This window comes from Scophthalmus maximus, chromosome 6, assembly GCF_022379125.1.
Source record: "Scophthalmus maximus strain ysfricsl-2021 chromosome 6, ASM2237912v1, whole genome shotgun sequence".
Lineage (NCBI taxonomy): Eukaryota > Metazoa > Chordata > Actinopteri > Pleuronectiformes > Scophthalmidae > Scophthalmus > Scophthalmus maximus.
The window spans coordinates 11519445-11545317 of NC_061520.1; the positions used below are offsets into that span (position 1 = coordinate 11519445).

Consider the following 25873-nt stretch of genomic DNA (forward strand, 5'->3'; position numbering starts at 1 on the left):
TCCCCTGATCACGTCGGCTTAATGTGCTTCTTATCCAGTCAACGCGCAATGCAGCTGACGCCCATGTGTGCATGCTGATTATTCCACAAATGAAAAGTACAGTAGCTTAGGTTTCACGCAGTCCAAGGGACACTACAATTGCAGAAATATGTCAAAATCAATTGTCAACGGATACAAGGGATTTTACTTCATTATGGTTGTAAAGTTGATTTGCTGTTTCTTCTTTTACAGTGACACATCATAAAACCTCCTCCAACACAAAACCCACCATGTGATAATGTCACTGAAACTCATGTAGCTTACATTCATCTTTACATTAATTTACTCAAAGTTAATGTAATTCTCTGTAATTTTTTTCTCATCAGACCTTTTGTAATGAGAGATAATACGTTGGATTCATTGCCAATAAGGCATGTGGCAGCTCCTGTGTGCCGATTGCTCCAAAAGAAACCCGATCTCCGGCTGTGACTTTGAGTTTTCTGTCCTTTGAAAGATATCTCGGAAAGAAAATTATTCCATTAGTCTATGGAGTGTGAAAGCGGGCTTTGATGCTCTGAGCAGAGGAAAGGATGGAAGAGCTCAGCATCAGCATTTGTCATTAAAAAGTGTTAAATTTCCCTTGAAAGCAGCAAAGAGCTCTGAGAAACAATTACCCCCCTGCACTTATTAGCACACACACGCACACACACACACACACACACGAGACAGAAGATATTGATATGTTTCAGTCAATCTTGAAAAAATGTCAGAATCCCAATGAAGCGAACTGCTTCACATACGCAGGTGGGCGTTCCTTCTTTGAAGGGTGGTCTGTGCACCAGACTGTACTGCTCTACATAAATAACAACTTTCATAAATATCTCCCAGACCCGGAGGATTCACCATGAATAACTCGGTAAAACAATAACCCCTCTTCCCCCATAATCGTACATGTCCCCAGTTTAAACAACGCCCCGTCAACATGTGTGTGAATCAGCACAAGTTTCATCGTGTTGTTACTGAAACTCTCTATCTGTTTCTATTTCTCTTCTCTTCTCTTTTTTTTCCGTCCTCCCGACGTGCAGCCAGCAGCTGCATGTTTTTCCCCATATTTCTTTTTAATCAACAATATCATTCCCATCTTCAGGCCTCCGGTGGCCTCACCATCTGTCACTTGCGTGAGACAAGAGGAAAGCAATTATTGAATCCTGGCTTTGAGGAGCGCCCGCCTTCGTAAAAAGTCCCTCATGCTTTCCAGTTTTTTCCTCTAGCGTTGCTTTCTCTCGCAGCTATCTGAGGAGTGAGGAGTGAAAGGTAATGTTGAAACCAGAGATCACCGCCGGGTCCCAGACCACAGAGGCAGCACGTTTTGGAGGAATTCTGCAAAAAAAAGAAGGAAAAAAAGCCACCTTTAAGGCCTTTTGTTCAGTGCAGGCGATGCCAAGCGTTCCCTGAAGATGCTCCGTTGACGATGTTACATCACCTCAACTGTTTCCCTTTCTTCAGCCAGACTAAACTTGCCAGTTTTCACAACATGAGTTTGAACGTATCTATTTAAAAAAGGTGAGCCAGGGGAAATGAAGGCAACACTGCATGGTTTATTGTTATCACGCTTAGCGATGTTCTCTGAGGATTGTTCATGAGAGCCATTTCACATTTACCCATCCACCGCAACGACACGAGAAGAAAACACTCAGAGCCTTTATCGTGAAGACACTGGTGGTTTTCATGGAAACAGGTGCCAGTGGGGAATACACATCCGAGCAGTTAAAGGGGCTGTAGGGTCACTCTCTCATATGAGTTCCATTACGTTCAATGAATTTTTCTTGAACCTTTTGCCCACCAACGACTCCACCAGCCGTGGAAAGTAATTATTAACAGGCTGTGACAACCTGAACCTCTCCGCCACATGATGGGAGGCAATTAACAGCTGTTCGCTACTGATGAGGTGAAGAAACAAGTGCACGCCGCTGCGCACACCTACACGCACGCACACACACACACGCGCGCGTAAACCAAACGGACCTCACAGATGCGAGTGCACACACATCCTCACACAGTTGACCGTGCACACACACACACACACACACACACTAGCAGCAGACAGAGCCGGAGGACGCCATGACACACACAGGACGGCCCTCGGTGCTCCCTGAGGGGCCGCGCACGTCATTTGTGTAGAATTTAATGAGGCACAATGTGCGCGTCCCACCACCTCACCGGGGAGAGCTGTTACCTTTCGGAGAGGTAAGGTATTAAAGATTCACACTGTTTTCTGCGGCACTTTTTGTCTAGTAGGGCAGCGTGCTCATTAGCATTTAAATGGGAAAAAGATAACAAACGCCGCACCTCACAGAGTCATACCTCCGTCACAAGGCTGGCAGACAGAGGAGGGAACTTGAATCAGGCACCTGAAAAACTTTGGCTGTTTTTAGACGCTTGACAGCGGAAATTGTTACACCTTTTCACCAGGGTTGTGTTATTATCCGTTTTATTCTATCATAACTGTTTGGCGTTTAACATGAGCATGTAGAGTATGTTAAAAAAGTTACAATAATGTGATGGAGAACAAACTTGACCTTCAAGCGACCGAGCTATTTCAGTGACTAAAGTGACTGAGTGGGGTCATTTATGAGCCCATAATATTCTATAGAGGAATACTTTTGTTTTAATGGCTCAGTTTGTGTTTATCATACCTATATTGGTTTATTGCCGACACATATTCCAAAAAGTTCTAATGTAATTGATTATATTGATTATAAAAATCAAAGCCTATACTGTAGTGTCAAAAATCATACATAAATTACCCTACACAACTTTCCATTATCCTTGCCACACCAATGGGCCAATTCCTTTAAAAAAAAACTATGACAATTTGTGGCAATAGTAGATTTTCATTTTACATAAAAATATTTCAGATTGCAAATATTACAACAGCGTGTATAACTATACGGCCGAGGTCATTACTGACCCCACTCGTCCACTTACATGTCCATTTGTAATTCTAAAAAAGAAACCCAGTGACATAAACCACCATCACTGGTAGAAACTTGTGAAAAATCCAATTTCACCCGAAAGCGGCAACAGTGATTTATTAGGAAATAGTGGAAATGTTCCTGTTCATGTACATCTTAAAAACTCAAACAGAAATGCTGACTCTGGGGTCAGTCTCTTGTTTTTGGAGCAGGTCCAGGTTTTCCTGTCTTGTTACTCTAATTGCACAACCACAATTCTGTGTTCTTGTCATAAATTCATTCTTCAAGTACATTCATGCCTGCAGGAGAGAGACATGCACACCCCGTTCGGAGATTCCCATTCAGACCACAAACTGCTGGTTTGTCGGTGAAGCCAAACTAGAAAAATACTTTAGATTTTTGCTATTTTTCTTGGCCTGGCATGCTGCTAGAAATGTTGACTTTAACAATGAGAAGTCAAGACACCGGAGCTGAAACAACAGTCTCACTGTAACACATGGAGAATAACGTTGTCGCTCTCTGGAGTCGAGTGCATCTATAATTTGCCAAATAACAATTAGTCAATTTGCTACGACGCAAATTCTGTTGAGCGTATACTTTTGTTCCTTCGATGACTCACACACGCCACGTCTATCGAGCTGCACTCTAAAGCTTAACAGCGCTCCTTTTCTTCAAGAAGTTAAATAAAAATCTTTTTTTCTGCTCTTATTTGTTCCTCCTTCTTTTGTCACAGACTACGACTCAGCTGGAGCTTTGCAGAGCTAAAAATGGGACAGCTGCCTTTTTCTTCTTCTTCTTTTAGATGACAAAAGTTTGTCTCATTGTATCTGGCTCACACGTCTCCTGCCTGGGAACGGAGGAGGGCAGCTGTGGTGGGGATGATTTGGTATGAATTAAAGCTGTTTCCTAACAGGCTCCATGAGGTCTGATCCTGTCCCCCTGCTTGTCTGGTGGATTCTCTTCACCAGTGTCAACCCGAGGAGAGCACGTATTACATTACATCAGCTCTTTTCCCTCCTCGTCTTTTACTTTCACGCAGTAAAACAGCAAACAATAACAATGGTGTTATATTTAGCGTGACTTTGAGGCTGAAGGTGCCCCAACCATACTACCTGTGGTTGGTTGAGGGAGGGGGGCGGTGTTGTGTAATAGTTTTCCCATGCAGCACTGTTGGCGCGGCCCCCCTAAGGGTCTGGATTGTCAGTGTCATTCTTCATCAGCCTCCAGCCGCAGGTCTCTGGCCAGAGGGAGGGACCGAGGACAGCCAGAGGAAATGACTATGCTTTTTGTTCTTCGCTGCACTAAAAAAAGTGGTCAGCTATTGTAGCTGAACTCCATCTACTGTAGTCTGTGGTCTGATCTGCAATACATGGGACTTTGGGGTTTTTGTCATAGTCCAGTTCTTCAACTATCAAGAGAGACTGCAAAACACTTTCAATATGTAAATTTAATTTGAGTTGCCTGCGTTTTCCATTGTATTAAATTTCAGCTATTGAAAGACTACGAAAAGAAGTGTCTTTTTTTTTTTTTTACGAGACTAGACTTTGCTGTTATAACAACAATCTGTTGCAACACAGGAAGCCTTTTTTCTTTTTCCTCATGATTTGTACGGAAAGAAACAAAGAACTAAAATCAGGCACAATTACTAGGGTATGTGCAATGCAGATTTAGATTTAGTAATTTCCTCTACATGGTCACTCCTCCTGCAGTAAGCTGTGCTCGCGACACGGCTCTCTGACAGTCTGTCAGTTCGATCCAAATGGGCTGACATCAAATTTAATACAAACATTTATGATCCCCAGATGATGAATCCCAATAATGTGGGGGATCCCCTGACGTTCAGTCTGGCGCCAGCATGAGGTTGACATTCGTGGTTTTTGGTGAAATGTTTCGACACAAAATCCGACTTTGTCCATTACTTTGTCTTTTGACCCCGTACTTGATCTTTGCGCTGGCCTTGTCTGTACTTTCTGCTTATTGGTAATTTCCAAATCTTAGCATGCAAACATACTAAACTATAGTGAACATATAGTGAATATTATAGCTGTGTCAGCTTGTCATTGTGAGAAGATGAACAACTTCAAACTCGTTTTCAACTGTTTGCAATTGACAAGGAAAGTGCACATTTGTTTCTCATGTGGAATTGAACGTTTCAGAATACATTGTTTGATTTGAAATGACTCTAGCTGGACTACTGTATGCAGAGTCCAATGTCCTTCACCCTTCCTGTCACTTCCCCCCCTCTCCCCTTCTCAACCTCCTGTCATCACTCGCTGTGATGAGGCTGTGAAACAGGTGGTTTAAGAATTCAAAAGGACATAGGAGAGATGGAGACCGAACAGTTGTGTGTGTGTGTGTGTGTTCATGAAAGACACAAGAGGAAAGTGGAAGATCAAAAACAACAACAACAAACAAAATATGAATTTGGTTACTGACGATTTCTGCAGAATCCACACCCACTTTTCTTTAGCTCTGTTCCAGTTGTCTCGTCAGACTCTGCCCCCTCCTTCGACCGTCCTCCTGTTGACAGAACACACCTAAATTAAATTAAAGTTAATGAAATCCATCTTGATACGGACTCTGGCCTCTAAAGTATCACAGATGAAGAGCTGGAAGCTGTGAGGGATTGCGTGGTTTCCACTAAAAAAAAAGCATTCACATGACTGTGGCTTTGCATATTTCGGCCGAAACAGATACATGCAATGATAAGAACAAATGCGTTCTATGTAACACGATGAATCGGTTTAAATCTAACAATGACGAAAACGTTTTCTCAGCTCTGCAGGAAGACAGCAAATCTATGTGGACATCTGTTCCCAGAATTTCCAGCAGCAGTTGTGCCGCAAAAGATCCTGTAGTAAGTGTGTCTGGAGACAGTGTGGAACATCAAGCGCATATTCTAAACTATGTCTTTCTCCGTGGCTTAGTCTGCAATCTAATTAACTGTGGAAATGTTGTTGGAAGGATGTCACAACTGTCGGTGGCTCTCCAGTCAATCCCAGAAGAGAGTCCCTTGGTCTTATCACCGTCTGCTTTCCCATCCGTGGTCCCTCCTCGCAGCGCTGGAGTTCCCAGTCAGTCTCACACGTTTCACGAAAAACTCCGTTCGCAGCATTGTTAGTCACTCATGTTGGAATAATGGATACTCTGTGGCCTTAAAAACTCTCACTTTCTGTTGATACAAAAGGCATTAGTGACACGTTTAGTCTGATATACAGTGAAACTGAAGTGCAAAAATGCTGAAACCTTTTAAAATATCAGCCACGTTACATGATAAACATTACGCCCGTGTTGACAGTTTGGAGGACGGGGAACAGCCTCGGCCAGCTGCTAGTAAATGGCACATCTGGCTCCTAATTCCGCAGCCCTCAGTCGAACCAGTTATGGTTCGGCTAGCAGATTATTTGCCTGTGTAATCTCCGATATGCGATGCTGTTGGAATGAAGTGGACTGAGACTGACATTTGTGGGTCGGAGGTTCCGCCACTTTTCTGCACACTGTCTTAGACCACATGGATACCAGCTCTTAAGGTGTGCGTTAAGTACTGATACAAAAACTGTGCAACGCTGGGGAAGGCAGAATTCCCAAATGTTTTTCCTCTGTTAGTTTGCATAAATATGTCAAATGTATAGCCCCCTGTCTCTTTAAAGGTCAGGGTGTTCAAAAGATGCGTGGCGGAGGGTTTCAAAAGATGTTTCTGATATTTAAACAACATGCCAAGTCGGTTCAGCCAAGGCATTGATGCTCCAGCAGTTTTGTTGAGACTGGATGATGGATGTGAACCTGCACAAATAGATTCCCCCTTAATACACAAACTCTAAAGTGAATCTGACAGATTAAACTTTTGAATAAATACTCTTGCCTCCACAAACATAAAACACTTTTTTTGCTGTTACACAATGTAAACTGTTCGGCATCTCAGGCCTTTGTCCTGTTGTTTGGAGCTGACAAGCAAACATAAATGAACTCTTACTGATAACAATATTGAACTGAGGCTCGAGTCTGACATGAACCGTTGACAGGCCGCTGTTGAGTTTGACATGTTCATTCAGTTTTCTCAACATCCCTTCCTTTTCTGAGACACCTAAAACAAACACACACGCGCGCACGCACGCACGCACACGGTGCGTAAAACTGCAACACATGCACTCAGCAATCTGATTGGAACAGAGCAGGCGATCAGACAGACAGCCCAGGGAGAGGTGGCGCCTGTCATGTGGAATGGATCTCATTAAAACTATGCCCCGGGTCACACTTTGATGGACAGGGAGACGTCAGTCATCTGCCAACTAGATTAGCGGAGACCCCAGCCCCCGTCCTACCTCTCTGCCCCTTGAGAGCCCGCAGCATACCAAGTGGGTCCAGGCAGACTCTTAGGTGCGCCCCGCAGCCTCCGTCCAACCCTCACACGTCTGGCTTGCCAATCACAGAAACAAACGAGCACATCCACCTCAAATACAAAAGAAAGAAAGGTAGAAAAAAAAACACCTGCTGTGTCAAGAGGAAGGTGGTGGCAGACCTTTTCTTTTCCCCATTTCCCTGGTGTATGAGACAGCCTCTAAGGTCAAGCCCTCTCTGCCCCGTGCTGACACGTTTGTATTAAAGACATGCTTTTGTCAAAACATGATCGTAATTCATGTAATGGATGCTTGAGATGCTAAGCTTATACCTTACTACACGTTCAATAAAATGATCAAATATGTAAACAGTGTGACCAGCTTCATTTTTATGTGCTGGAAATCTCAGTAAAGCTGACACATTTTGGTGAGACACGGTGAGAAGAGGAACACTGTAAGTCTGACCAGAAAGATATGGCAAACAAGGGCAGTTAAATATGCATATAAAGCATGGGGGAAAGAGGTAGTCTAACAATGTGTGGTTTTTACAATTGGTTATATTTAGGATTTAATTATTGACCAGGGCTAATAACTCGGCGTGCCTGTTAGTTGTGTAATGATTAATGGTAAATGGACTATATTAAGCGCTTTTCTAGTCTTGTCGATGACTCAAAGCGCTTCACAGGACAGGTCACATTCACACACATTCAACAACAACTTATTTTCTGCACTTTTTTTTCTGTCATTCATGCACTGTAAGAAGAGCTGCGATCAAACCGCCAACCTGCTGGTTAGAGGACGACCGACTCTACCTCCTGAGCCACAGCCGCCCTGGGCTTTTCTAACTGAGGCAGGCCGTGCAAGTTTCCAGCCTTTATGCAAAACTTTGAGCTAGATCATGAATTCACATTTACCAGACCAGATGTCACCCAACTCTTGGAAGTAGGAGTACTTCCAAAAACCATTCCTTTTGTAACTTGCCAAAACAGCCATGTGTCGCTTTTCGGCGTCTTAAAGGAAAAGGAACATGGGCTGTAATCATACAGTGACCTACTGTTTATCCCAACATTCCCAAGAGTTCATGTCTCCAGCAATAGACCCGTGGCATGATGCCCAGGACAGGGGCCACTCGACAAGCATGCTAGTCAAGGCTGCGCTAGTTTCCCTCAAAGCAAGTCAGGATTCCCAACAATCTTTGACACGCTAGCTGACGTAATACAAAGTCCATCTGAATTGCATCTAAATCTGGGGCTGGTTAAACTGAAAAAAAAAAGTGATTTGGGGCTATTTACAGAGCTGAGGACGGGTGCAAGGAAATGTCAGCATTTCGACTTGTGACAACCCTCACAGATATATGAAGTATACCACATCTAATCCAAGCTGGAGTTTGACCAGCATCCAGTGTGTCATGCTCCATGCATCCGGGGCGATCAAGGCCAGAGGTAGTTAAGACTGATATGAGGTGATGCCTTCTCCACCCTCTGTGCCCGGCAGCCTGCGCAGAGACCTCACCACCTGTTAGGCATGAGCTCGTGCCGGCAAATAAAGGAACAAAACTAATCTTTTCTCCAGAGACTATTTTCAAATGTATCAGGTCTGCACTTGAACAGTCAGCTTTGATGTATATCACCAGATATACTGTACGTGTTACCAAACTAGTGATGAAACAACCAACAATGGAAAAATGGAGCGTTACAACATCAACATTTTATTGAGATTAATCAGCACTTAAAATGCATATACTGCTTCACATGATACCAGCTTTCATATTTGAAATAACAAGCACAGATCTGAATACACTGGTAGCAACACTAAAATTATCAGATAACCACTTCATTAAATTATATGTATATCTACATATAATTTAATACATATAATACATATAACCAACTTTATATACCCTGTAAATACACGATATCTAAAGGTTAAGAAGGCATAAACTGCTTTACTCAAGCCAAACACCAGCCCCCTCTCCCTTTAGTGTGCCCTGTACTTTTGTTGTGTGAAACGTGTGTAGAACATAATCCTCAAACATCCAAAAACTTGTACGTTTGATATATTCCGGCTTCCCGGACCCGAGTTAGTGAGGCAACATAACACTCTAACCTCCTGGCACGAGCATAAACATGTCAGTGGATTTATGTCTGAAGTAACTGAAGGCTGGTTATTGAGATTGTACTTTTTAAATGAGAAATAATCCAAATATGTGTTGGATCAAGCAAACATAAAACAAATCTGTTTGGTATGAAGTTCAGGTCTTGAAATTTCCGTCACATCGGCTGAGGGGTCACTGGTTCTCAGCAGTGGATGTGATATCGGCCTTCTTTTGCTGAAGGATTATGACTTTTAGACATGCTTGCAATATGAGCCGCCTCAAATCGCCATGCTCGGACTTCCCTCCTGAGACACCGAGGACCTGGGTCACTAGGCTCTGACATGACCCTCACCTCGACAGCACTTACTTACGTTCCCAATGTTATGTAAACCGATATGTATGGGAAATGTTAAGCGCCACGCATGCTTTGTTGTTTCCCGTGGAAATGTCTCGAAGACTGGGCGAAGCAGTTAATTAGTGTAGAACATGATAATTAATTAGTTCAGGATATTTGTATGATGTGGATTAAATTTAAATGAGAGCCCTCGGGGGGGGGGGGGGGGGGCTCAGATGCCTGAGGAGAGGCAGACCTGCTGGATTTCTGTGCAACAAGAGATGATTAAGAGACCGGGACTGGGGGTTGAACACAATGCAGAAGTAATCACAATAAATGTACTAATCCCTTCCTGAAAACAGTAGGGTAAAACCCCACACGCTGCTCTCCCTGAGGCACCACGACCCGACAGCAGAAACATTTCTTTGGTCCCCTCTGGACTGAGATACCAGCAATAAGGTTCGAGGGGGGTGCGTTGGTGGAAGCCCCTCATTATCCAAACAAAGACTGTCAGGCCTTTAAATGTCTGAGACAGAAAAGATGGGATGCTTTTAGTAATAAAAAGTAATAAAATAAAATCAAACACTTAATACATTTTCAAAAGACGTCCCAGTGAGAGAGATGAGGAAAACTGTGTCTAGAACAAATATTATGTTCTATTGTACTCATTCAAATAAAGCAAACAACATCAGGGAGTTAAAAATGTGTCCATACACAATATACTCACACACACAACGACATTGTTCTGTTTTATTATATGTGGCGGTTGAATGTCAGATACAAATACTGAAATGCCAAGAGCAAAAAAAGCTGCACGTCTATAAATGTCCTCCGATTCCTCGGAGGTGTTAAGTGTTGTTTTCCTCGCTGCATAGATAATAACACATTTTAGGTATAACACTGAATTAAACAGCGCGATGATGCTATATTCTATCAACGTGTTTTTGTTGTTTTCCCCCCTGTGCTAATAGATTCTCAGCTGGACTATCTACATCTGCATCTTTTTCTCATTAAAAATAGCTTGGGAACCTGCATGCGTTCACTGCAGCCGCAGAGAGAGAGAGCGATCCCGTAATCAAGCTCCTGCCTCTCGCAGGTTGTTGCCACACTGGCGTTTGCCTCATTTGACTGTCACTCAGCGAGATACCACTCTCTGCCTCCCGCTTTAATCATCCGTCATCCCTGCTAATGCAAAGCGACTGCCGGGGCCATGTAGGAAGTCAGCCACATCTTTAGTGTCACTTCTCATTAACACAGGGAGTCAGGTAAGAGAGGAGAGCGCTCATTTACTGTACATCCACAGGGACACTGGTCGACCTCTGACAGTGAATTTCTCTACTTTTCAATAAAATTGCATTTAAACTGCTCGGGCATTTTCAGAAGCGTGGCATTTCTAAAGAGCCCAAAGTGATGCCCTGTGACAGTTTGTGCCTTTGGCTGTTCTGTAATTGGATCATTTCCTCGACACTCGCACTAAGATTTCACCGGCCCTTCGCTGTCCTCACGGCTCTATCAGCCTTTCACAGATCTTTCCCTCCACTGGCACAGCTGCAGGAGCTCCGGGGACTGCTGGTGGGTTCATTTTTTTAATATTAATGAACTTTTAGCAGCCTGACACTCACCTGCAGTGCAGCACATTGAGGGAGAGGAAGGGAGGGAGACCCCCGTCCATGACAGCCCAGCATGGAGCGACAGCTGCTGACACACTGATGTTTTCGGCCTACTCCCCCCCCCCCCCCTTCAACCCCCACACGTGTGTCCGCTGAAACCTCCGCATGTCAGCGCACCGGGGGCCCCATGTGAAGCGATGCGTGTTCACCTGTGGCAACATTTGAATCCACTGTGCATGTCTGATCACTCCCTCCAGGTCCCAGCTGAGTTCTGTTGCCATGGCGATGTAAACCGTACAACACTCGTCTCTGGGATGCCTCGTTCACAATGAGCCTCGCAGCAGGATTGCACAGACGCGCGTGCTTCATGGGGCACGCCGAGAGAGCGTGGCTCTAAAATGGATTCATACTGACACGTTTTTGTCATTATACTAGAGAAAGTGTGGCCCACTCTGTGTGACTTTTCGACTTGTCAAAGTAGGAAAAGCAAAAAGGTGTGGATAACAAAAATAAGTGATGGCTGGGTTCCATTCCGCTGCTTCAGCCCGTAGTGTTAATGTCGGCTCACTGTCTCGCTGTCATGGCTTACTGCTACACCACAGCAGTGATTTTATTAGTCACACACCTCAGCTTTTCCTGCTTGAACTGACCTTTACGGTGACCTTTACAGTGTTTCCTGATCCGAAGCCGCTAACGGCAGAACAACATAATTTTTCTGTGCCTTCCAAAGTGGGTATGAATCACTTTTGAATAATATATCTGTTCTGTGACATGTCAATGCTGTGTTTGAAATGATTACTTAGGGTTAAGAAAAAACAACTAGGTTAGGTTAGTGACAGAAAGATGATGGTTTGGGTTGAAATTACTACTTTGTTGAGGCTTGGGGACCTCCATCACTATGGTTACATTATTAAACAGGTTATTTTGTACCTAATGGATTGTACATCGTATTGCAATTACTGAGTCTATTTTTCTGATGCAAAATGAAGATGAATTATTCTTTTACTGTCTGAGCTACTATTCACTGCTGATGTTTTTGAGTAGTATACTTTAAATTTTTCATCATATATTATTTTGTTTATTGTTTTTTTATATTGTTTTCATTTGTGTAGTCAAATGACCTGTCAGGTGACTTATTGGTGCACATATTTGTATAGTGTCTCTGTCCTTGTACTAAGGATCTGTAACCAAAAGGTTACCCGGGGGCAGACCGTGAGTCACGTGAAACAAATCGTATAAAGTTATGCCAAACATGTAGCAATATAGCCATACAGCATATCCACAGAACGGGGGAAAAGCTTGGCTAAACGACCTTAACAACCATATTCACAAACCTGGTTTTCGTCTCTTCTCACCAGCACCAATCGCTAAACTCGCTATCAAGTTTGGATTTGCATGCATTCATATACAGTCTATATCTACATGACATTTGTTGCCCCATCCATCCAGAGCTCCTCCCTCGCTCATGACTACGTTGCTTCCTGACAATGGCACTTGACTTCCCCCTTTACTCCTAAGGACCGACAAGAGTCATAACACCAATTGCCATCAGCTATAAAAGGCTGATTCTGTTGTTACTGTCTAACTCTGTCTCATTCCAACCTTTGCCATACTTTCACAACATGTGAAAGTTTCCCCTAATCTATCTAGCATGATGAACTCTGAACTCGCCTCCCCCACACGAGACCCTTCAGCATTCCAGGCCTTTTTACCTCCAACCCATGGACATGATATTAAGTCTGCCCTACATATTAAACTTGTCATGCTCTGAATTGGGGTTATCCCTGCACCCACTCCACCAGACCACCCTCTGGTTGTTTCTCCTTGTGCGCACAGACCACTCTATTTGTTGTGGTAACAAGGCTATTTACAAAGAGGTCGGATAATCCACTGTGGATTCGTCCCTGCTGTCAAAGCATAAAGTGGAATCGCCTCAGGACACTGTCGACTGTCTGGTCATGCCATCTCACAGCTGAGAATCTCTGTATATATGACAATCTTCTTGGCTGATCCAACTGACTGTCAGCCACCACTTCCTTTACTCACTGTCAGTAGTTGGGCACCGGCTTACCCCATTGGTGCGTGCGAACATGCTTATCATGATATTCTGGTAATCCTGTTGTAATTTGACCCAGATACAGTAGTAACTCATCAGAAATCATGAGTCATATACTGCACAAAGCCAAAAATGAATATCTTTTAAATCTAAAATTAATTAAATAAAGCTTTAAAAGATAGTGTATCTATAATTATATATATATATATATATATATATATATATATATATATATATATATATATCAATAATAAGACCAGTCTCTTAAGACATGACTAGTTACACATTTGATAATTTAGACAATGAGAGTCTAAAATGTGTGGAAGCGCAGGACAGAGGCACAGACACAGCTTAGCCTGAGAAGTCCTACACAGCCAACAGAGGAAGCACAGCCAACCACACACACACGCACACACACACGCGCGCGCAGTCACTCACACACACACACACAGGATGGTAGCCTGTCGGATCTCCAAACCTTCCCCCTTCGGAATACTGTCACCTGTTTAGTGTTTCCATGGAGACCAAGCTCACTAATGAGGAAGGGTGTGTGTGTGTGTGTGTGTGTGTGTGTGTGTACATATGGGTGGGCAGGTGTCATTAGGTAAGTGATGGGATGCAGCTTCTTGGATTATTATAGCTGAATTTGGCTTGACTGGAACTGCAGCTTCATCTGTAGCCATGAGAGTCTAAACCCTGTGCTTACAGTAATATAATCACACCAAAATGTTCATATATTGCATTTAGATTAGGTGAACTCTTACCATATTTGTTCACATTGTGCCTACTAAAGAGAAATAAATATAATTTCTTACCTAGAATTCTGATATCAGACCTCATGAATCACAAAGCTTTATGTCCAGAGAGGCAACATCAAGGACGGAAACTGTGCAAACAAATGAAATTGCAGCCAATTAACAGCAGAGATGAAGCAGATGACTAGTTTGGCAGCTAACATAGGATTTTCACTGACGTCCATGACCTTTACGACATGTATTCCTCATCAGCAAGCAAACACCCCAAAGTTTTGATTGGTCACAAGAGAGGTCATTAAACAAGAATGGATACTGTGTCATATTTCCTGTGCAAAGAGTGGACGCTGGAGTTAGTCCGGCATTGTTCAATATGCCGCGTTAGAGTGTGTTCAAAACAGCATGATTAGGATTATGTGCAGTTTACAAATTGGCCACTTGGTAGTTCAAAATCCCACAGTGCTGTGTGTATTCCTGCTCTGACAAGGGCATGGGTTTTTCACGTATAGAGGTGTCGACAATGACATGTGGGACTGGATTAGAGGAGTGGATCAATGGAATAAAGTAAACACATGTTAATCTGATGGCCTCCGGGCACCATGATGAGGACAGTGACTGTGATGGGCGGCTCGATCGATGACCCAGTTTCTCATCCAGTCTGAACGCCTCACTAACGCAGCTCATATAGTCTGATTCTGCAAAAAAGAAAAAGTTTGCTGCTCTGCCTGTTTTTTTGCATCGAAAGCAGTTGAAAGCAACTCTGACATAAATAATCCTTTACTTTAGAGGATAGGGAGAAGTTTATGTTTAGGCCAGTTTTATCTTCACTGGTTGATAACTCCTTTTCAGTGATGAGAATACCCAACTCTAACAGTTGCCAAGCACATTTTCTAATAAGCTGTGGAGAGAAAATGTAATTCTTTTCTTTCTTTTTTAACCAGCTGCACATTGTCAGGGAGACTGTTTTCCACATTCCACACCTTTTCTCAAGCACTGAAACCAAGTCACGTAATCAAAAACCCCAAGCAGAAAGCCCACAGCCCACAACAGCTCTGCCATCTGTGAAATGGAGGCCCTCTTCTAGACCAGGATGATGGACCCCAGGTGCAGTGGCCACACCACTAAGAAAATCATATCTCTCCTGTTTGGAACAAAAAAGTCCTTTTGTGTGTCTGGATGTAGAATGAACTTCACCTTTTCAGTCAGTCACACACACCCACAGGATTTCTGCTCAATAAACTCTCTGCCCTTTGCACCGCAGAGGAAGTCCATCTGCTCTGGAGAGTGTTGAGCCGCCTCCAGGCAGCTCGCGAGATGCGTGCATATACTGTACGGTTCACCACTGACGACTGCGCAGGAGATTTCCACTTCCTAAGCGGCACGCTCTTCCTTTCCAGATCCACTCAGGCTCCGTGACATGTTTAGGATTGCCTGTAATTAATGTCTGAGGTGCTGCAACAAGAAGCTGCAGGTAAAGGTCAGAACACCTCGGGGGGAATAGGCAACGGCTGAGGAAAACGACTGACCTCATACACATCTGTTAGATTACTCTGGGTTGTATTTCTGTTTAAAAAAATAAATACATTCAAAAGATCCCACAATTCTCACATTGTTTGAAATGTTCATACATGGTGATGGTATTCTATGCTACAGTTCACATTATCTGCACAGCAGCAACAGTGTAGCTACTGTGAAGGTCATCCCAGTTTCCTACTTTCTTTCATACCACCTTCTGTTTGTAGACACATGTAAGTCTGCTGTTTACTGCACGCTGGCCTGCAGGGAACAAGTGTGAGTAATTACTGATTTGCGTGTTATACTTATGCCCAGTTATTGCTACACAGGAGATGGAGAGAGCTTGACATATCTGTCAACGTGATGGTATATTATTTGGCGTTCCTAGCGTCCCGTAGTCCCCCTGCGTGGCGCTTCAGCACAAAGCCTGGTGAAGAGGAAGAGCCAAGGAGTGGCTGTGGCTCATCACTGTCATTTTTACTGTACATTCAATCCTTAAAATATGTCCAGAACGAGAACATTCAAAGGTGAGAAAATTTACTTTTATACATGATGACTCTTCTGTCCACGGTCTTCACTGGTGTCCCTCGAAAAAATGTAAACAGACGAGCCAATGGGAAGACCGCTAAATACATAGGGAATATGTATTAGGCATTTGCAGTTTAATATGAGGGAAAGTACAGCTTACAATTTATTCTATTGCCTGTGTATCTAATTGTTTCGTTCTTGACATAATTAAGTCAAATTCGATGTTCTACGGTATATTACAATTTTGATGACTATAAATTCTTCATCCATCAATAGTATTTCAAGAACTCACTCACATGTTTTTTTATAACATTGAACCGCACTGTTTAATTCATTATGTGCGTCTAATTGGTAAATTTACACTTGGGTGCATAGTGCGACACAACACAACCTTATTTCAATAAATAGAAATTACAATCATGGTTGTGTGCCTCCACTTACCAGTCATAAGTCTACGTCCGAGTCTGACAAGACTCATATGATATATGTAGTGAAGACTTTTAAGGGATTTGCTAAAAAGTATTAAGTGTATTTCATCATAATAAGTGGGTGAAATCTTGAGTTATGGCCCAAAACAATTTTTTTTATGAGGTCACATTGACCTTGACCTTTTACCACCAAATTCTGATCAGTTCATCTGCAGAATGTATGAATGGTATGGACGGATGAAAACATGATGCCCGTGACGACAGGTTTTCACAGCGCAGAGAAAATAAAAACGCATTTGTAATAAGTTTTAATATTTTGCTTTACAATGAAGCTTTTTATTACTAAACTCCATGTCCAATGAGCTTCAGCCAAGCTAGAACGGTTAACTGTGTATACTATAATTAAAGATCATTTATGTGGTGGTTGCATTTTCAGCTTCCTTCCGGATGAAACTGGAGCAGTTAAATCTTTCAACCGGCACATTCAGGCTGTTGTGATACAAGCGAGCGTGGTTGCTAATTCAAACCGCTGTCACTGTCGATCTGCTCCTCTCCTCTTCGTCTGTCCCACGGAGACCAACACCATAAATCAAAGCCCCACGAGCTGCCTCATGCATTTAAGGAGATCAGCAATGGTACCGTTCCATTATTTACTCTCTTTGGTCTGGACGTCACAGAACAAAAGATTAATGGGATTACCCAAGGTCTGTCTCCCTCCATGCCTCTGAGAGTAAATTGGCCTGTCCACACCAACTCCCCCTGGAGGTCTCAAGCTTGTGATCAGCTGGCAGCAGGTGGGTTACACACAGCTAATGTCTGTTAGTAATTTATAATAAAAAAAAATAATTAAAACAAAATAACCGCGTAGTCTCTCTCACATCACGCTCTGGATCTTCGTTCTGTTTGAATTCAACTGATCCTCAGTCGCACGGATTTTTTTCCCAAATATAGATTTGATTTGAATTTAAAGGGCTCAGTGTGCTTGAAACAAACTAGGTTGCACAACATATCATCCAGTCACCTCGGGCAAAAGTGTTGATACCGGTTCTTAAAGGCCAGGCTGAGAGGCGGGGTGAAAAGCCTGCTGTCGTTGCCTCCTCCCGGCTGCGTCACACTGCCTCCCTGGTTCTCTCTTGACATTCTCCTTGTCTTTTGTGTGTCTCACCTCGATGAATCACAAAAACATGAACACTGGCGCTCGCTTCCAGACATTTGTGCCGTGACGGTGTTGCACTCATAGTGTTGTGGTGTGTCATTTGTACTCACTTGTCTTTCTGGGGTTAAAACCATGTAAACTTTCACACCCTCACTGACCTATGGCCGGTCTCTGTTCAAGAAAGTTATACAAATTACCAGATGCAGCACACCGGTAGGGGATACAATCAAACAAATATTCTAACTTACTTTAAATGATCAGGCCATCCTTCACCTTAGTCTACAACGAAATATCTCAATAATAATAAAATAAAAACAAAGTTATCCGCTCAGTACACACAAAGCAAACAGAGACATGCTGTTTCACCCATTTAACTGAAAACAACATCATACCATTACTCTATGAGGGACTCTCTTTTCTCCCTCACGTAAAAAAAACCCCTTGCTATTCTGTTGAAATGATTGTTTATTGAAATAATTTACCTTGACTTCTGAACAAGCTGCACACTATTGCATTGAGATCTCAAAGATTCACATTGGGTTGACAAAGGCTCGCCGGTTCTTTTCGTCAGCCAGGTATTATCCGAGATCCTAACTGGGGCACATCCAGCCTCTTCAGAGCCGCTCTGACAGATTAGGAGAGACAGACCTGCTTCGCAGCCGTCGAGCTAAAACGATACTTTCACAGGGGAAAGGTGACCAGTTTAAATGCTCTGCGATCCCCTGCACATGTGTGGTACGATCTATCACTGCTGCAAGAGAACTGTCAACCGGTGTCACAATTAATCAACCTTTGTGACACAGACCCGGTCACCCGCTCACATGGAGCTGCACATGCAACCAAATTTAAACAAATGCTCTCATTCTGTGTAAAGGGGGCCCGTTTCTGGGTAATGCAGGAAATTCTACACAAAACATCTTAAAACCCAGCTCTACCTGAGGTGCAGCGATGTTTGCTGCAGCACGTTTAATGTCCTGGCAGGAGTCTACAGGAGAGGGACGTTCTTCGGAAGTGTTTACAGCTTTACTGACTTCTCCCCCTGCGCACCGAGGGTCTCTGATTACAGAGTCCTTCGCATGCTGTCCGTTTGCTTACGCCTCCCGCTTCCAACGCGTCGCTTCATTCACACAGTCCCCGTGAGCTGGTGAATTGCAGTCACAGCTGTCGCAGTGTCATCAGAGGCTCATCCGGCAGCATGAGGTCAAAGGTGAAAAGCAGCCGAGTTCACGTTTACCTGGGGATTCCAGATATTCAGATTCGTGATGTACGGAGGCAAATAACACCAAAGATTACACCGACAGATGATTAAAAATTGTACAGTATAAGAATGGTGTGTAAAACAGATTGTGTTTGGATAGATATGGTTGAATAGGAGAAAATCCCTGCAACCGTGTCTCAAAAAAAAAAAAATTCCAGAAGAGTGTTGGATGTTACAGCAGCATATCACTGTCCCTTTTTATTTTCAGTGAGATGTTTAAAAAAAAATCACTTTTTCTTGATTTTAAGATGTCCGAATACTTTTTAAAAGCGTGATGTTTCGAGGTAATGCTGAGCTAGAACCTCTCAGATCAACTCTTTCTAGTTTGTTAAATATCGTCAGCATGATTCAAGATTCAGAAGATCTTTCCACGCCAGCAGCAGCCATCTTGATCGTTAATGAAAATGCCCCACTGGCGCTCCTGAGGTCAGTCATCCAATCGAACCTGTCCCATTTTAGATAAATGGTTGCGATTGGCCCCGACAAGCATGGGAATCTGTCTCAACAGGAGGGGACTCAGACCAACCGAATAAACACGAGCTCGCTGACGGGTCCGGTTTCCAGGCTACTTTGTCTTTATTTTCACAATTAGGTTATTTGTTCAAGAGAGATTTGTGAATTTGTAGATAATATACTGTGAATAATCTTGTTATCTCAAGTAACCAGGTGTGTGTTATTGGTTGGTTGGAGTCATAACTTCTCCCCAGAGAAGAGATAAAATATGGCCGCTCCAAAACCTCCAGAAATGTTGGGTCATGCATTCCTGTTGAGGTTGTTTTTTTTTTTTTGACAGAAAGTCCATCTAGCAAAGACCCTGGAGTATTCTCTCAAAATGAATAACATGTCTCTCTTGAACTTTGACTCAGTGCCGTGCTGAGTTGTGATTGTTTTGCCCTGGTTGGAGTATGATTACATGAGGCTCTTGATTTTAACAGGCCTCCACTTTATTTTCAGACACACCGCTGGGGAAGAGGAGACTAAGTGAGGGAATGTTAAACCTCAGGAGAAAACTATACTCTTTCAACTCTTTCCCTAACTATTGCTCTTAGGTCTACAAAGGCATGACACCAAAACAAAGACTTGTTCTTAACGGTATAGTGTAGCTGCATGTGGGTCAGAATTACAAATCTGGCTGAGATCTACGATATGAGATTTTGTTGCAGGGCAAAAAAAATGCATGCAAAAAAGAAAATTCCTGGTGGAAGCCTGATTCTGTGATTTTCCTTGTAAAATAGAATTAAGGCATTAAATAGATTAGGACAATAAAGCCAGTGGTTATCATGGTGCAGCCTTCTAACTTTTCAATTACGCTGTCTTAAGAGGCTGCGTGGATCAACTCCTGCCTCGGGCCAGTCCCCGTGAAATGTCATCCAAACTGAAAAGGCTGAGTGTTGCCTCCACTTAATACAATGTTCAAACTATTTAAGCAAGTTAAAGCAGAGGGGAGGTCACTCGAATTTATATCAGGTAGTCATGGGAAATCAGCTTTCTTTAACTTTCTTTAACTCACCATAAAGAAAAATAACAAGTTTCTACAGGGAACACATGTTGATTAATGAGAAATGTAGCGCAATAAAATCAATATTTTTATCTTGGTAATGATGATGTGAGATGACACAACCCCTTCATTTGATTTCTGAAATCACATGTTTACAAGCGATGGCTCTTTAAACACAAAACTTGATCCTAGAAAACAGCGGGGGGGGGGGGGCAATCTGGGGCTCCACTACCTCATCAGTGACCTTCCCGTTGTGTTCACTTGCACAAATCCACTCTCCAGTTTCCAGAGCAGAAGCCAATTGTGTCTGTGTATGTGTCTGTTACATGCCTGCCCTTTGACCACTGCAGTAAACGGACTTATTGGGATATGTCTGTTCCTCTAACTAGTAAAGGGGTCTTGGAGTCTGAGAACGTCACCGACGAGACGGCAAGGGGTCAGGAATTAGAGCCCAGGATGATGGACGGTACGAGCGGCAGGAGAGAGAGGGAGAAGGTTTTGGACTGAGACGGGATTTAAAGAAAAAATCCTCCATCTAGGGTGACAAAAGCAGAGGCCTCTCTGAAGGTCACAAGTCACTGAAAAGACACTAATGTCAACATGTGGAGACACAATCTTTTTTTTTTTAAATTTGGCTTTAGCTCTGACAAAAAAATGTTTCAACAAAAACTGGCCACTCTATAAGGCTTTCAGCGCTGCAGAGTCCACACGCCAGTTCAATTATACAAAAAACGTTTACATTGCCTTTTCCACTGCCACATAATAAATTCTCTTTGCAATCAGTCAATAATGTCATTTGCCTGTTTGACGTTTTGCATGCAAAGGTAAATACTCGCAGAGTGTTGTCTGCGAGTATTTACTTCTCGTTTTTGACGAGCTTGCGAGCGGTGGTCCGCTCCCCACTGAGCCAGCATTCCCCTTTCAGCTGATGTGGCTGCCATTAAACAAACAGACCCCCACGTTACAGCCAGCGGAGAGGCAATTGTTTGCAGAAGCAAATTTGACAGCAGTTCATTAGCCTCGAGGAAAAGGCCAAATTCACTTTTGTTTGGAGTATACAGCTGTCCTAATTTGATCGTCAAAACAAAGGATCGGATCACGTTTTGCTTTGCCAGAAATCCAAGGACAAACCGAGGCGATGCTGCGGCTAATGTGAGGGTCAAATGACCTAACATTTATTGCTATCCAATATCTGACGGCTGTAAGGAAAGCCGAAACTAAGTGTTGTCTGCATAAGACAGAATGAAGGTTGAATGGCAAACAAATGTTCCTACAGTTTTCAAGGCATCAGTGAGAGACAGTGCTCCTTCGCTCTCCTCCGAGCCTCCCTGCAAGCTTCCGACTTGGCATCCCCAGGGGAGCCTTCAGACCCATGTCTACACTAATTGCTCATTGATACAGATTGTGATTATCTGTGCTTACAGGATAATTATGTAGTGTCAGAGTCACTAAATCAGGGCTGGAATGAGGCTATCACAGTGTTGGCTCTCCGGGGATTGCAGGGGGGGGGGGGGGGGGGTATGTCTGGGTCTCTGCGTTATCTCGATTCCTCTCGTGTCCTTATCTCCAGAGCGTGAGCCTGGAGAGAAACAACAGCCGCGCCGCAGCCAAAGCAGACAGATAGTTGGAGTGCCAGGCGTGCAAGGCAAAGACACAGAGTGAAGGAAACACACAACACAATACAAGACACACACACACACTCACACACACACACATTCACACACACACACACACACACGCACGCACTGATCATTTTGCCAGTTTTGTCTGCGCCCAGTGTGAGCGAATGCAATTTCACACTCAAAGAAGAACATTTCTTTGTGGAAGAAAATGACTCTGATTTAACAATTTAATTGGAATTTGCTCCAAACTCTTGTCAGCTTTGGTCTTTTTATACATTTCACTGGGCATTTTTATACAAACCCCAGTATTTATATGTCCAACAAATACTGACTAAACTGGTGGTCGCGCCATTTTACGGCTTGGTGTTTTGACATCATATCGTGGGAGTATAGTCGGCCTGTGTGGTCACAAAACTGGGCCAAGGTTTGACCAAGTGCCACGATTGTGTTGTTAAACTGAATGAGAGCCAATGGTCTACAACAACCATAGCACAATGACTGCAGAGAGGGAAAAAATGGTTCTTTGGGAACTTCCTTTTATCCAAAATGCATAGAGGGAGAGACAAAGTGTGTTAAAAATGACCCACATTTCACTCTGTAATGGGTTTTACATTTACAAGTGAACAATACTTCTATTACAATATGCTCTTTGTATCCACCCTCTCTTCACCGAGTGTGTCTGCTGTGTTGGCTCTGCGAGCTCACTGTCAGCAGGGGTGCGTGTCTGTCAGAGCAGCGGTAAGTCAACCAAGGCCCCCACACAAAAATTACATGTTATAATTATTCAGAGGCAAAAAAGGCCCATCTCTGACTGCACTCTGCATCCAGTGACACTGGATGATTTCATCAATCGAGAGTGAGTTTCTCATGCTCAGAAAACTGTGGCGCCTCGTTTGGAGGAGAGAACATCCTTCAAATCTGAGTGGCTCTTTTCTGGCTGAAAGTTGAGTAACCATTTTCACAGTTACATTTGTTTTTGGGTTTTTTACAAACCCTTTATAAAAAGCACTGTATTGTACATTCTTTTGTCTCCTGCATCTCAAGATGAAGAGGGAAAAATACAATCGTGATGGAAACGATGGTTGTGAAGTTTACACATGTGTGTTCTGTTATAATATTGGAGCCCTCTTGCTTTGATGAATATTTGTGCACTGTTTCTAGAAACTTGCAGTTTTATCCCACAAATACTGGCTCTATTGAAATGTGACCAATATATTATACTTGCTAACTGGCAGTTGGGTTGTGATTTTAGGACTGGACTTTCCTATTATCACACAAGAACATCAATATTGCATGAAACCCCAGATTGCCTTCAATTACTATTTTTTTTTTTACATCCCCTTGCTTTATTTTGAAATTCTTGTTATTTGAAATATATGTGCAGGGCAACCATAGTTGCAGTGCACAGTGCTCCTGGCAAGGCGGAGAATAGATGATGGTTAGTGTGTGGTTAAGGTTAGGTTTATCATGCTACACTAAAACACTGCACATCAGTTTACAATATAGTGACAGGATTTACAGCTCTCACAAGTTATGAACGTGGAGATTCATCTTTTCTAAACAAACAATACTCTCATGTTTTTAAGTAAGGAATTTACACTTGTATGTATATACTGAACTCTGTTGCGTTACAATCTGAAAAAAGTTAACCCCGGCTGGGTTTTGGCAAACCCGTCTGCATTGGCATGCCAGCTGCATTTTATCACATAACTAAATTTGGTCTGAACGGGGCCTTATTCCTTGAATCGCTACATAGAAAACAATAAAAGACATAAAACTTCCAGCATGGGCACTGAGTCTTGAAATTGTGAGGTGCGGGCTTGTCCAATATGAACAACATTCCTGGGATACTGGGCGGATTTTATTGTTCTTGACAAAGCCATACTCTGACAATGTAAAATAAACATCCTCCAAAATATCTTCAGAAACTTGCCAAAAAGACTCGTAACTACAAAATTGTACCCCTTCCACACTGAAAATAAAATGGATTCCATAAAAATTGTGATACTGTTGTTTATACTTAAATCGGGCTGATCTTCGTCAGAACAGAGAAATGGGCAGTCTGAGAATATTTCTCTCTGAGCTCTTGCACATGTCTGTCTCCGCATCTGCTCAGTGTAACAGCTATAACTTCTCATGACAACTTTGAAGTTCTAAAGCATCTGCACAGCGATGACAGAAACTTCCCACGACCCTGCATCCATTCGTCAAATACTCTCTTCCTCTTTCTCTTCTCTTCTTCCTTAAAGAGTATTAAGAAAGTAGAGTTAAAAAAAACAACTCGGTGTTGAGCTGTGTCTTTTCTCTGGCAACGGTTGTGTAGCTTTAATGGTCTTGAGAACATTGTGGAGACCTATAATGTCACTTGGAGCATATCCACTTGGCTCCAGACATTATACATAAAAAGTCATATATATATATATATGGTAAGGAAACATTGCAGGAAGAATTTATAGTCCCACTCCCCACATCTGTCTGAATTGAGACATCAGTACATTTTACTGGCATTCATGACTTTGTATTGAAAGGACGTTAACAACATGGTTAACTTGCAAAGAATCTCAAGGCATGGACTTCGGCTTTGCATGGATTTTTTTTCTTCTAATTGGACTTGAAAGAGACTAGCATTTAAAGACTTTTCTTATAAGACTCGGAATACTTTTATTTTAGGCTATAACTGTTTCCCTGTTTCCAGTCTTTGGGCTATGCTGCCTTAACTATGGGCAAGGACGCAAATTTCCAAAGTGTATTTCCATAAATGCCAAACTATTCCTTTGAGTGTGGCGTCAATTCTGAGGTGTTTATAAGGGAGCGCTATGTTCAGTCTGACATCCTCCTTTTTCGGTAGAATGCAAAGACTCTGCCGTTCAATAATTGACTAGTTTTCTCACCATTTCCCAAAACATATATCACCATTTACCACAGCAGCCCTTGGTTAGAGTGACATTTAGAACTGCATGGGCCTGTTACCTTCAAACTCCCCATGCAGCACCATGCCATCGAATGCAGAAAACAAATCACTAAACTGACAAGACCAATAAGTGATCCTGAGTGTATGTGACTGTCTGAAATGGCATCATCTTCAGTGAGCTGAGTGCCCTCACAGCAGTGGTAAACAAAGCACAGTTGTCTATTTGCATCTAGTGCTCCGCTCCAGCCGCTCTCACTGTATTTATGTTATGATTACGGCTTTGTCTTGACTTCCATGTATTATGATGGCCATGCAAAAGCTGTTTTGCCATTGCTTTGCACGCTATTTGCTTCATGGCTATATTGCTGGACTCTCATCCCCTTTCTTACCAATCTTCTTTTCTTATCACCCACTTCAAACCAAAGTCACTCTCCAAACAAAACATTGTCTAACAGCCGCTAAAGATGCTCCCTTCGACTCACTCTGAGCCCCCACCCATTCACTGTCAATGCACGGAATACAGATTATCAGCAGCGCATCTCTTTGTTGTTGGATGGAAGGGATGGGGGTATTTGAGTTAGATCTCCTGGATAACATGCGGAGCACCCAGATTTCATTTCACGCAAGGCTCTTTCATGCTGACAGTGTTGCTCATACTGGTATGCTGATATGGTTATTATTATATTTGAGAAAGTTTGAGAGGGAACGTTGAACTCACCCAATTCACTGTGTTACTTTTTTAGTATAAGGACAGCTTGCAATATAGTAACAAAAGGAATTTATGAATGCAGTTCATGTTTTCTCTTTCACAGGCTCCCA

At 42.9% G+C, this 25873-nt stretch overlaps 1 protein-coding gene across 1 annotated transcript in view; it reads right to left on the reverse strand.

The window, feature by feature from the left end:
* LOC118308875 (semaphorin-3F) overlaps positions 1–25873 on the reverse strand; it is an 81093-nt gene that overhangs the window by 50725 nt on the left and 4495 nt on the right. The window contains exon 2 of the mRNA XM_035630304.2: positions 5391–5474. The gene's annotated coding sequence lies outside the window, so the exon portion shown is untranslated. The remainder of the gene's footprint in view (positions 1–5390; positions 5475–25873) is intronic.